Below are 14,550 nucleotides of genomic sequence, written 5' to 3'. Positions count from 1 at the left end.
AAAAACCAGATTTTCAAATACAGTTCTATGGAGAAGCATAAGGAGGCAATAAGGAAAGTCATTTCTTAAGAGATTTAACACGGTTTATCTATTTATATTTCTATATGGGAGCATGATTCTTGCAATTTATTAGAACTTTCTCATTATTGTGGTAGTTTAAAGGAGTATATATACAGAGGACACAGGTATGAGTTGAATATAAAAGGATAATATCTTTTTTAAATGATGAGATTAAAGGGTGAAAGGGGAATATACAGGGAAAAAGGGAAAGGGAGAGTGGAATGGTGTTAATTATCTGCCATAAAAAAGAGAGAGGCAAGCAAAAGCTTTTATAGTGGAGGGGGAGAAAAGAGTAAATTAGTGAAATTTACTCTCATAAGAATTGGCTCAAAGAGGAAATAACATAAACTCTCAATCTCTTACCTTAAAGAAAAATAAAAGATGAATGGTATATGGGTCAGCAGTAAAACACTTTTGAGGACAGACAGAGTGAAAGGAGACAATAGAATAAATGAGAGGAAATACAATTAGCAATTTAATTGCAAAAAGCATTCTAAGCAACTTTCTCTCATGAAAGCCTCATTTCTCTAAAATATAGGGAAATGAGTCAAATTTATTAAAGAAAAATAAGAGTCATGTCTCAATTGATAAATGTTAAAAAATATGATCTATGCCTAAAGACCTATAAATTCATACATGTCTGTCTGTCTGTTTCTTTGGATCTCTATCTCTCTCTCTGTGTAGTTCTCTCTCTTTGTGTCCTCTCTGTCTGTCTGTCTCTGCCTCTCTGACTCTCTCTGTTTCTCTCTCTCAGCTTTATTTTTCTTGAGGGCTTTTTATTAGTGTTGGAGATTAATGTTTTCTTTCACATGTCTTTTATGGAAATGTTTTGCATAACTTCACATGTGGTATCTTAATGATGGCTGGCAGTGAGGATATGCAAGAAAATCTGGAAGTCAAAAGCTTGAAAAACAAATGTAAAAAATTATTTTAAATGTAATGAAAAAATATTAAATAAGTTCATAAAAAACAAATCTAAGCTACAACCATAAGAAAAATGATGAAAATCATTTAAAATGTTATGAAATTCAATTGACTCTAAGATGTTGACTAACATTCATCAAACTGGTAAATACAATAAAATAATTTTTAAATATTTAGCATTGGTCGGGTTGTACAAAAAAGTAAAAAAACATTTTCATTACCTTGTTGGAATTTTTAATTTTTTCAAAGCAAAATAATTTATAAATGCATTAAAGTTATTCAAGTATTTCTATATTTCTAGGCATATATCCAGAAGTGCCTGAAATGAAAGTATTATAGAAATAAAAATTTTTCATAGCACATTTTTTCAAGTTGCTGTTGGTAGTCTTTCCCCAAAAATGGTATAGTCACTCAATCATCAAATCTGTGTCAAGTACTAAATGTATACTAGACACTGGGTAACATATAGTGTCATCTTTGCAATAAGAATATGAGGCTGACATAATTCACTTGGAATATTATGATCTGTGGGCTCTGTCAGAAATGCCTTATATTTTTATATGCTATTTACCCTGTCAAATTCCTAGTTTTTGAAATGGTAATCCAGAATCATTGCATAATACTACCTTTGAACCAATACTCTAATCAGACATTATAGGACTTTGGAGGCCAGAGACTCCATTTAATTTGTCTTTCCTCCATCCATTTACTCCTATTATTTAGGAAAAGAAAATAGAAAAGTATACCATCCCCTTACTAATGTTTTTTCTATTGTGATTAATAATGTCCTTAAGCAAGCCCACAGACTTCTCTCTTCATTATGCCCTCTATGATCCCAGAATTACTTTTGACAAAATTCCTTTCATCCATGACCTCTTCATCTCATGAAATCTATAACTATTTTTCATAAAAACATAGTTCTTTCAATAAATCCCCAATTCTAAATACCACTCTCTCTTATATGATTTTTTCTTTCTCTCATGCTCTTCTAATCTTTCCAGGACTGTCTGAATGTGGACACACACACACTCATACACACACATTCAGATCCAAGTGATGAGTCAATTTAGTACTTATTCCTTGTTCTACTTCCGAACATTTGTTCTCTGCCATAACTATTCACCATCTTTCTTATGAAGTTTATTTGATCTATTTCTATCACCACATCTATATTCTTGCTTATAAAGTACATATGTTTCTTCATTACTTCATCTTTTCCTAAGTTCAGAAAATTTTTCCATTCATTTCTCCCCCTTTTCTCATAATTAAAGATTTCCATATATGTGTTGCTATTTAAAAGTCTCCTATATTTTTGTCCAACTTTCCTCCACTCCTCAAATACTAATCCTTCTCTCTTTTCTAATGGAAATTTACACAGATAAAGAAGCAAGATGGAGAGCAAAGTCTTTGTAACCTCCTCTAATTGTCTCTCAAACCAACAGCAGATTAAGACTCTAAACTGTTTTTTTTTTTTTTTTTTTTTTTTTTTTTTTTTTTTTTTTCTAAATAGCTTTTTATTTACAAGATACATGCATGGGTAAAGTTTCAGCATTGACAATTGCAAAACCTTTTATTCCAACTTTTCCTCTTCTTTCCCCCACCCCTTCCCCCAGATGGCAGGTTGACCAATACATGTTAAATGTGTTAAAGTATAAGTTAAAAACAATATATGTATATATGTTTAAACAGCTATTTTGCTGTACAAAAAGAATCGGACTTTGAAATAGTATACAATTAGCCCTGAAGAAAATAAAAAATGCAGGTGGACAAAAATAGAGGGATTGGGAATTCTATGTAGTGGTTCATAGTCATCTCCCAGAGTTCTTTCACTGGGTGTAGCTGGTTCAGTTCATTACTGCTCTATTGGAACTGATTTGGTTCATCTCATGTTGAAGAGGGCCACGTCCATCAGAATTGATCATCATATAGTATTGTTGTTGAAGTATATAATGATCTCCTGGTGCTGCTCATTTCATTCAGCATCAATTCACATAAGTCTCTCCAGGCCTTTCTGAAATCCTCCTGCTGGTCATTTCTTACATATTCCATGTAGCAATAATATTCCATAATATTCATATACCACAATTTACCCAACCATTCTTCAATTGATGGGCATCCACTCAGTTTTCAGTTTCTGGGCACTACAAAGAGGGCTGCCACAAACATTAGTGCACATACAGATCCCTTTCCCTTCTTTAAAATCTCTTTGGGATATAAGCCCAGTAAAAACACTGCTGGATCAAAGGGTGTGCACAGTTTGATAATTTTTTGAGCATAGGTCCAAATTGCTCTCCAGAATGGCTGGATGTATTCACAATTCCACCAACAATGTATCAGTGTCCCAGTTTTCCCACATCCCTTCCAACATTCCGCATTTTCTTTCCTTGTCATTCTAGCCAATCTGACAAGTGTGTAGTGGCATCTCAGAGTTGTCTTAATTTGCATTTCTCTGATTAATAATGACTTGGAGCATCTTTTCATATGGCTGGAAATAGTTTCAATTCTTTGTCTGAGAATTGTCTGTTCATATCCTTTGACCACTTATCAATTGGAGAATGGCTTGATTTGAGATACTATTTTAAAAGGACTAGGCATCTTTCCTGACACATTATAATATCCATATATATATATATATATATATATATATATATATATATATATATGTATAATGTTATCTAGGAGTAGTAATAATGCAGTAGCAGTAGTGGTATTAGCCACAGCAATAACAGCAAAAGCAGAATATAATTATTGATTCTCTACTTTGTCCTTCATTATTGTTCAGTTCTTTCAACCATGTCCAACACTTTATAATGCCATCTGGGGCTTTCTTGGTAAAGATACTAAAGTGCTTCCTTTATCTTCTTTAGTTCATTTTACAGATGAGGAAATTGAGGCAAATAGCTTTAAGGTGCTTGCCCAGGTCACACAACTAATAAATGTCTAAAGTCAGATTTGAACTCAGGAAAACTGGCCCAGTTATCTATTGAACAGTACTGCCTTGGAAAAGGAAAAAAAAAAGCCACTAGTCTTAAAGGAAATCAGGAAATAGATAAAGACTTTTTGTTGAAGGTAGGATTTTAACCAAGCTTGAAGGAAATCAGTGAAGATATGCAGCCCAGATGAGGGTAAATAATAGATAGTGAGTAAAAATGACAAATACCAAGAGCACAGAGAGAAAGTGAGGGTATTTTTTTAAGAAGCATAAAAACAGGTCAATGACATTGCATGCCAGTGTATATGTTGGGATGTGGATGTCAGAGATTAGAAAAAATGAAGGGCTTTGACAGATAAACAGGATTTTACATATGATCATGTAGGTGACCAGAAGTCACTGAAATTTACTGAGCAGGGGAAAAGGAACCATGATGAAACATTGCCTTTGGGGAAATTGTATTAACATCTGAGTGAGGAATGCTATGTAATGATGAGAAATGTGTGCCATGCAGACTATCTGCCAGGCAAGTCTAGGTACTTGAACATGAGATAATGAAATCCTTTGCCATGGTAATGGGAGGGTTAGAGGAGAGAAGAGGTTTTAAATGTGATAGATGGTATGAAAGTAATATTCTTATCAATAAAAACCTAGGCAATAGATTGGATATAGGAGGTAAGAAAAAGTGAAAAGATGAGAATAACACTAAGTCTAGGGTACTAGGATTCTGTGTAATATCATCAACAGAAAGAAGGAAGAAAGGAAGAGAAGACATTGGGGAAGAGGAAGAGAATGGATTAATGAATTCAGTTTTTGGAAAATAGGTAGAAACAAGATAGTGGAGAAATGGCAGTGACTCATCTGAGTTCTTCCCAAAACCGTTCCAGATATCTTTAAATGATGCTTTAAAACAAATTCTAGAGTAGTAGAACTCAGAAAAATAAGGGGTGAAACAATTTCCCAGGCCAAGACAACTTAGAGGATCATTAAGAAAGTTCTGGTTCATTGGGATAAGAGTGGAGCACAATCCAGTGAAGGCTTTGCCAAGTCAGAGCAGACCCTAGAAAATTTGAGCAAGCCTTGAGTATAACTGAACCAGCAGTGACAATGGCCACTTCCAGAACTCTTGGTCCAGATTGTAAGGGGGTTGTACAATTGATCAGAAAAGTATTTCAAAGATCTCTTTGCTGGCACTGGGGGCGGGACTCTTGTTTCTTCTGCCATATTTGAATCTGGGTTACAGTGCAGGATATCAATCCCAAGATGAGAAGAATCAGTAGCATACTACAGCTTGTGGCCACAGAGAAGGGAAGAGAACTTCATCCCAGTTCCAGGGTAGAAAAGGGTGTTTGTGATCATTCATAGAACAGAGCACAAGTGAGGAGAGTAGTAAGCACACACCTCTTTATGATATGTTATCTTGGAATAATGAAAAGCTCACAGACCCCCTGAACTAGCTCTGAAAACAACTGTATAAAAACACTGAAGCTTTGGAAATTGTACTTTCCCCCAAGGAAGTAGAAATACAATTTATCATATAGTTAAAATTCAAAAACTGGGCTGAAAAAATGAGGAAGCAACAGAAATGACAAGGAAATTCAAAACACACACTCAAAAGATCACAAAATCAAAACTCCTGCATCTGAAACCTCCAAAGGGGAAAAAGAAAACGAATGTTTCAGGTCATAAAGAAGGATTTTAAGGGAGAGAATTCTGGGAAGATGGCAGAGTAGGTTAGAAATTTCTAAGATCTTCAGATTTCCACCACAAACAAGACAAAAATGTTTCTCAAGGTAAACATAGAGTGTTAAAAATAAATAAGAATTGGAACAGAATAGTGGTCCTCCTGGGAAATCAGAGATTTGAAGAAATATATCAGAGTAGAGGTTTGCCTCAGAGTGGAAATATTTCAATTTCTGCAGAAACAGCAAACAGTAAGTACTAGGACTAGTTGGGTTGAAAGGTAACTTCAGTCCCAGCCAGAGGAATTTTTACCTCCCAGAAAATGTTGGAAGCCAAGCCACTGAGTCAGGAAAAGATTGAGGGAAACTTTGCTAATAAAGAACCTGTCAGAGCCAGCTGTTCTGCCTAGATGCTGATCAGGAAGGAGCCATATCATACAAGGTGAGTGCAGACGCATAGGAACTTGAATGCTGCTGGCATTCAGAGGAGGATAGAATTCTTAATTTCTGCTTCCAGGTCATAGAATAGAATTGAAGAAAAACCTGAGGCCAAGGCACTTCCGATCCCCAGAATTACAGGTGATTACAATAACAATCTAATCCAATCCAAATATATATATATATGTATATATATATATATACATATATACCCACAGAGAGAAAGAATCAGGTTTCATCTTCAGAGAAAGATATTGATTGAAGTTTAAAAAAATTATCCTATCCCAAATAATTATACTGAATGGTCACTTACCCAGAAATAATTCATAGACCTCAAAAAAATTCTTTAAAAATTAAATGAAAGATTGGAGAAAAATTTTAAAAAAGAAATAGTACGAGAAAAACAATATTATGAAAAGAAAGTCAACCAACTAGAAAAGAAGATCCAAAATCCTAAGGAAGAAAATGACTCCTTAAAAACTTGAAGGGAATTAAAGGACATTATGAGACCATGAAAAAGCAAAATATGAAGAATGTGAGTAATCTCATAAGAAAAACAACACATTTGGAGGTCAAGAAGAGAAAACATAAAAATAATTGGACTAGTTGAAAGCTTCAATCAAAAAGAGAATCTTGATACAATAATACAAGAAATATTTAAAGAAAAATTGTCCTGGAGTGTCAGAACAAGATTGGAAAGTAGAATTAGGGAAAAAAAACCACCAATCACCATCTAAAAGAGATCCTACAAAGGAAAATAGAGGAACATGATAGCTAAGTTCTGAAAACCCCACATCAAGGAGAAAATATTTTTTGTGTAACAAGAAAAAAAATTAAAATATAACAGAGATACAATTAGAATCACACAAAACCAAACTGTGGCTACCCTTCAAAGACAGCCAGTTGGGGATTATTATAGATTGAATAACTAAAGAACTAGAGTTACAAACAAAAATATCATACTCAATAAAGTTAAGTATAATCCTGAATGGAAAAAAATTGAACAAAAAGAACTGAACTCAATAGAAATATTGACATAAAATCCAAGAGAAATATTAGGTAAACATAAAAGATTGATTTCAAGGAAATCATTTGGAACAAATTGTTTTGTAAATGGAAATATAAACCATATGTTTAAGATTGTCATTAGTAATTGGATAATTCTTTTTTAAAACTTATTTTTATTGAAGCTTTTTAATTTTTAAAACATATGCAAAGACATTTTTTCAGCATTGGTCCTTGCAAAACCTTGTGCTCCAATTTCTTCCTTTCCCCCCATCCCCTTTTCTAGATGACAAGTAATCCAATATAGACTAAACATGGTAAAAATATGTAAATCCAATTTAGGCATATATATTTATACAATTATCTTGTTGCATAAGAAGAATCAGATTGAAAAGGAAAAAAATAGAAAAAAAATAAGCAAACAACAAAAAGAGTGAAAATACTGTTATGATCCACACTCATTTCCCACAGTCGTCTCTCTGGGTGCAAAAGTCATCTCTCTTCATCACAAGATCATTGGAACTGACCGTCTCATTGTTGAAGAGAGCCATGTCCATCAGAATTGTTCACCTTATATATAATCTTGCTGTTGCAGTATATAATTTTCACTTGATTCTGCTCATTTCATGTAACTCTCTCCAGGTTTCTCTAAAATCAACCTGCTGATCATATACCATAACTTACTCAGCCATTCTCCAACTGATGGGCATCCACTCAATTTCTAGTTTCTTACCAATACAAAAAGGGCTGCCACAAACATTTTTGCATACATAGGTCCCTTTCTCTCCTTTAAGATCTCTTTGGAATATAAGCCCAGTAGAAACACTGCTGGACCAAAGAATATGTACAGTTTGATAACCTTTTGAACACAGTTTCAAATTGCTCTCCAGAATAATAATTAGATAGTTCTAAAGAAAGAGTAGGGTAAAGTTTAGTATGATGTGATTCTAAAAAGCAAAGCTGTGTAAGAAAAACGAAAAAAAGAGTAATTCAGTTACACAAATAAAATGTGAAAGCAAGAACTGATAGAGAAGGATTAGATGAGGATAGAGGGCCAGTAGTTTTGGAATTTTGCTCACATCAGAAATGGTTAACGCATTTATGATGAACATATAACTAGAAGGGTAAAAACGTCTTCTGAATTTATTTTTTTCTAGCAATTTTATTTAATTTTAATAAATAATAATTTAATTTTATGAATCATATTGGAAGAGAAAAATATGAGCAAAGGAGAAAAATGAGAACCATTAAAAAAAGAAAAGAAAAAAGTAGTAAACACAGCATTTATTAATTTACATTCAGTCTCCTTAGTTCTTTTCTAGATGCTGATGTTATTTTTTGTCCAGTCTATTGGGATTACTTTGGATCACTGAACCATTGAGAAAAACCAAGTTTTTCATAGTTGATCATTGTACATTCTTGCTGTTATTGTGTACAATGTACTCTTGGTTCTGCCTGTTTCACTGAGCATCAGTTCATGTAAACCCTTCTAGGACTTTCTAAAATCAGTTTGTTTATCATTTTTATAGAACAATAACATTCCATCACTTTCATAGACCACAGCTTCTTCAGCCATTCCCCATTCATCTACTCATTTTTCAATTCTTTGCTACAACAAAAAGAGCTGCTACAAACATTTTTACACATATTTGTCTTTTTCCCTCTTTTATGATTTCTGGGAAATCATAGAAACCCATTATTGGCACTGCTGGGTCAAAGGGTAAGCACAGTTTTACAACCCATTGGGCATAGTTCAAAGATTACTCTCCAGAATAGTTGGATCATTTCACAACTCCACCCACAATGCATTAGTGTCACAGTCTTCCTTCAACCCCTCCAGTATTTATCATTATCTTTTCCTGACATTTTAGGCTATCTAAGAGTTGAGAGGTGGTTCTTCAGAATTGTTTTAATTTGCATTTCTATAATTAATAGTGATTTAGAGCATTTTTCACATGGCTATAGATAGCTTTAATTTCATTATCTGAAAATTGTCCATTCATATCCTTTAACCATTTATCAATTGGGGAATGACTTGTATTCTTATAAATTTGACACAGTCCTTTATATTTTAGAAATGAAATCTTTATCAGAAAAACTGTCTGTACAGATTTTTCCCCAGCTTCCCTTTTAATCGTATTAATGTTGGTTTTGTTAGTGCAAAGTCTTTTTTATTTAATGTAATCAAAGTTATTATTATTATTTTTTTTTTTTTTTGCCTTTCATAATGTTCTCTAGTTCTTCTTTGGTGGGTCATAAATTCCTTCCTTCTCCAAAGATTTGATAAGTAAGTTATCCTTTATTTTTCTAATTTTTTATGTTTCATCCTTTATGCCCAAATCATGTACCCATTTAGACTTTATTTTGGTATGGAGTTTGAGATACAAGTCTACGCTGAGTTTCTGACATTATTTTCAGGTTATCCCAGCAATTTTTGTCAAATAGTGAGTTCCATTTTCAGAAGCTGGAGTTTGGGGTTTTATCAAATACTAGATTGCTATGGGCCTTGATTATTGTATCATAGATATATAATCTATTCCACTGATAGATCACACATGGTTTTGATGACTGCTACTTTATATCATTTTATGTTTGAACTTGTTAAGCCACCATCCTTTGTAATTTTGTTCATTCAATCTCTTTATATTTTTGATATTTAGCTCTCCACAATGTATTTTATCATTTTTTCTAGTTCTATAAAATAATGCTTTGGCAATTTGATTGGTATGGCACTGAACAAGTATATCAATTTAGGCAGAATTGTCATTTTTATTATAATAGCTCATCATACCCATAAGCAATTGTTATTTTCCCAATTGTTTGGATCTGACTTTTATTTGCTTACACAAATAATACACTTCTTAAAAAGTATTTAGTAATTGTGTTCACATAATTTTGGGGATTGTCTTGGCAGGTAGATCCCCAAGTATTTTATTTTGTCTACGTTAATTTTAAATGGAATTTCATTTTATATCTCTTCCTGGCGGACTTTGTCAGAAATATATAGAAATGCTGATGATTTGAATGGGTTTATTTTATTTCCTGCAACTTTGCTAAAGTTGTGAATTGATTCCAGTAGGTTTTTGGATGACTTTCTAGCATTCTCTCACTATATCTTAATATAATTTACAAAAAGTGATACTTTTATTTCCTCATTGTCTATTCTAATTCCTTTAATTTCTTTTCTTATTGCTAAAACCAACACTTCTAGTATAAATTTGAATAGTAGGGGTGTTAAGGTGCATCCTTGTTTCTGATCTTATTGGAAATGTGTCCACTGTCTCTCAATTACTTGTAATGTTTGCTATAAGTTTTAAATAGTTGCTGCTTATTATTTTCAAGAAAACTCCCTTTATCCCTATTCTCTCTAGTGTTTTTCAGAGTTCTTTTTGCTTTTTTAAATCATTAAAAAAAAAGTTGAGATCTGCTTTTAGGGCAAGGGAGGTTGTCCAAGCTTCCTCTACAAGTGGCAGCGGCTGCACAGAGTCCCTGCTGACTCACTCCCATTGCTGGGTGGGCATGGCCAAGTTCCATGAGATTCTGGTCTTTTAGGGGTCTGTAATTACCTTTTGTGTTTGTGTTGGATGTTTTATAACTTCTCTGCTAATCTACTGGCTTGCAACCAGGATAGAGTAACTAACATTGTGGTAGAGTCCTCCCCATAGATTCTCTAGCTTGAACTGCCCTAGTACTCTACACTGCCTGAAATCCCCATTGCTTGGCCTATTTGTGCTTGTTCTGCCTCCCTCCATGCTGGATTGAAATGGATCTTTTCTGGCAATCTTCAAAATTATCTTCTGCTGGTAATTTGTTACACTCCCAATATTTGTGGGTTCTGCCAGTCATTAGTTCTGACTAATTCAGAGGCTGGATTTGGTAATTAGTTTGAGGGTCAGGGGAGAAGGTCAGAAAAAAAAAATTTGTCCTCTCCGCCATCTTGGCTCTGCCCCACCTTATTAATGTTTCTTGACCCATTCCAACTCCACCCACTATCTAATCTCCTATCATCCTTTCCCCTCTTCTATCACTTTTTCCCCTAGTGTTTCTGCCCTCCTTCTATCCTGTCCTTTCTTTTGCTTTCTTCTTTCTCCTCCTACTTCTTTATAAGATTAGATAAATTTGTATACCCAAGTGAATGATTAAGTTATTCTCTATTAAAGACAAAATTGATGAAATCAAACTTCAAATGATGTTCATCCCCCTTCCTTTTCCCCCTCTGTTGCGATGTTCTTTAAACCTCTTCATGTGAACTAATTAAACCATTTTTTTCAGTACAGACTTTTTTTTTCACACTTCGGTGTCTTTTTCTTTTATGTTATCACATTAGAGTCTATTTACAACTATACTCTCAATCCATGTAATGCCTCCCTCTGTCTGCCCAAGTGAGAGATACAATTCCCAAGAGTTACAGATATAATTTTCCCACCCAGGGAAGTAAACATTTTAACCTTTAAATAATACATATTTTCCTCCTGTTTACCTTTCTATGATTCTCTTGAGTCTTGTATTTGTAGATTAAATGTTCTGTTTGTTTAGTTTTTTTTTTTTTCAATAGAAATGATTGAACATTTTACTTCATTGAGGCTCTATTGTCACTGCTAGATCCTGGATAATCCTTATAGTGGCTCCTCTATATTTATTTATTTATTTATTTATTTATTTATGGCTACTTGACACAATGTTTCTTGGAGTTTCTTCCCCTTGGATTTGGGGATCTCTTTCAGTAGCTGATCAATAAATTCTTCTCTCTCTCTCTCTCTCTCTTTTTATTAAAGCTTTATTGACAGAACATATGCTTGGGTAATTTTTCAACATTGTCTCTTGCAATCATTTCTGTTCCAACATTTCTTTTTCTTCCCTCCACCCCCTCCCCTAGATAGCAGCCAGTCTCATACATGTTAAACATATTAAAGTATATTTTAAATACAATATATGTGTATATATTTATGCAGTTCTCTTGTTGCACAAAAAAAATCATATTTAGAAAGGTAAAAATCACCTGGGGAAAAAAAACAAAAACAAAAATGCAAACAATCCACATTCATTTCTCAGGGTTCTTTCTCTGGGTGTAGCTGGTTCTGTTCATCACTGATCAATTGGAACTGAATAGGATCTTCTCATTGCCAAAGATATCAACTGCCATCAAAATTGATCCTCATATAGTATTATTGTTGAAGTGTATAATGATCTCCTGGTTCTGCTCATTTCACTTAGTGTCAATTCATGTAAGTCTCTTCAAGCCTCTCTGTATTCATCCTGCTGGTCATTTCTTACAGAACAATAACATTCATAACATTCATATACCACAATTTACCCAGCCATTGTCCAATTAATGGGCATCCATTCAATTTCCAGTTTCTAGCCACTATGAAAAGGGCTGCCACAAACATTTTTGCACATACAGGTCCCTTTCACTTCTTTAATATCTCTTTGGGATATAAGCCCAGTAGTTACAATGCTGGATCAAAGGGTATGCATAGTTTGATAACTTTCTGAGCATAGTTCTAAATTTCTCTCCAGAGTGGCTGGATCCATTAACAACTCCACCAGCAATGCATAACAGTGTTCCAGTTTTCCTGCATCCTATTCAACATTCATCATTATCTTCTTCTGTCATCTTAACCAATCTGAGAGGTGATGCTTACTGACAGTTTTAAATACATGCTACTAACTATTTTAAGGAAAAGTCCATTTATTCCTATACTCTCAAATGTTTTTAATAGGAATGGATGTGGCATTTTATCAAATGCTTTTTCAGCATTTACTGAGATGATCATATGGTTTTTGTCAATTTGGTAATTGATATAATCAATTTTGCTAATAATTTTCCTAATATTGAACCAGCCCTGCATTCCTGATATGAATCCTACTTGGTCATCGTATATTATCCTGGGGATAATTTTCTGTAATCTTTTTATTAATATTGTATTTAATATTTTGCATCAATATTCATTATGGACATTGGTTTATAATTTTCTATCTCTGTTTTCAACCTCCCTGGTTTAGGTATCAGTACAATGTCTGTGTCATAAAAGAAATTTAGTAGAACTCCTTCAATCACTATTTTTTCAAATAGTTTTTATAGCTTTGGAGTTAATGGTCCTTTAAATATTTGGTAGAAGTCACATGAAAATCCATCTGGTTCTGGGGATTTCTTGTTAGGTAGTTGATTAATAGCTTGTTCTATTTCTTTTTCTAAAATGGTTGTACTTAACCAATTTATTTCTTCCTCTGTTAATCTGGGCAACCTATATTTTTTGAAGGTATTCATCCATTTCATTTAAGTTATCAAATTTATTGGCATAAAGTTGGGCAAATTAACTCTTACTTATTGCTCTAATTTCCTCTTCATTAGTGACAAGTTCTCCCTTTTCATTTTTAAGACTATTTGATTTTCCTCTTTCCTTTTTCTAATCAAATTTACCAAAGGTTTATCTATTTTGATGGATTTTTCATAGAACTCACTGTTAGTTTTATTATCAATTCAATAGGTTTTTTTTAATTTTCAATTTTATTAATCTCTCCTTTCATTTTTAGGACTTCAAATTTAGTGTTTGACTGGGAGTTTTTAATTTGCTCTTTTTCTAGCTTTTTGCTTGAAATTAGGCTTTCAAGCCTAATTCATTGATTTTTTCTTTCTCTATTTTATGCAAGTAGGCCTCTAGAGATATAAAATTTCTTCTTATGACCACTTTGGCTGCATCCTACATTTTAGTGTGACATCTCATTATTTTCATTATCTTAGGTGAAATTATTAATTGTGACTACGATTTATTGTTTCAGCCAATCATTCTTTAGGATGAGATTATTTAGTTTCCAATTATTTTTTGGTCTAGTTTCCCCTGGTTTTTTATTGAATGTAGTTTTTATTGCATTGTGATCTGAAAAGGATGTATTTACTATTTCTGCCTTTCTGCATTTGAACTTGACATATTTATGGCCTAATATAGGGTCAATTTTTGTATAGGTCCCATTAACTACTGAAAAGAAAGTGTACTTCTTTCTGTCTCCATTTAGTTTTCTCCAAAGATCTATCACACCTAACTTTTCTAGTGTTCTATTTACCCCTTTAACTTCTTTCTTATTTATTTTGTGGTTTGATTTATCTAGTTTTGTTATGCAAGGTTGAGATCTCCTACTATTATAGTTTTTCTGTCTATTTCTTCTAACAGCTCTCTTAACTTCTCCTTTAAGAATTTAAATGTTACACCACTTGGTGTATATATGTTTAATATTGATATTGCTTCATTGTCTATGCTACTCTTTAACAAGATACAGTTTCCTTCCTTATCTCTTTTAATTAGATCAATTTTTGCTTTTGCTTGATCTGAGATGAAGATGGCTACTACCCATGCTTTTTTGACTTTACCTGAAGCATACCTTCTGCTCCAGATTATACATTTATTCTGTATGCTTCACCCTTCTTCAAATGTCTTTCCTATAAACAACATATTGTAGAATTCTGACTTTTAATCCAGTCTGCTATCTACCCCTTGCTTTATGGGGGAG

This window comes from Antechinus flavipes, chromosome 6, assembly GCF_016432865.1.
Source record: "Antechinus flavipes isolate AdamAnt ecotype Samford, QLD, Australia chromosome 6, AdamAnt_v2, whole genome shotgun sequence".
NCBI lineage: Eukaryota > Metazoa > Chordata > Mammalia > Dasyuromorphia > Dasyuridae > Antechinus > Antechinus flavipes.
The sequence above is the reverse complement of the archived record's forward strand: the minus strand, read 5'-3'. Positions refer to the sequence as shown.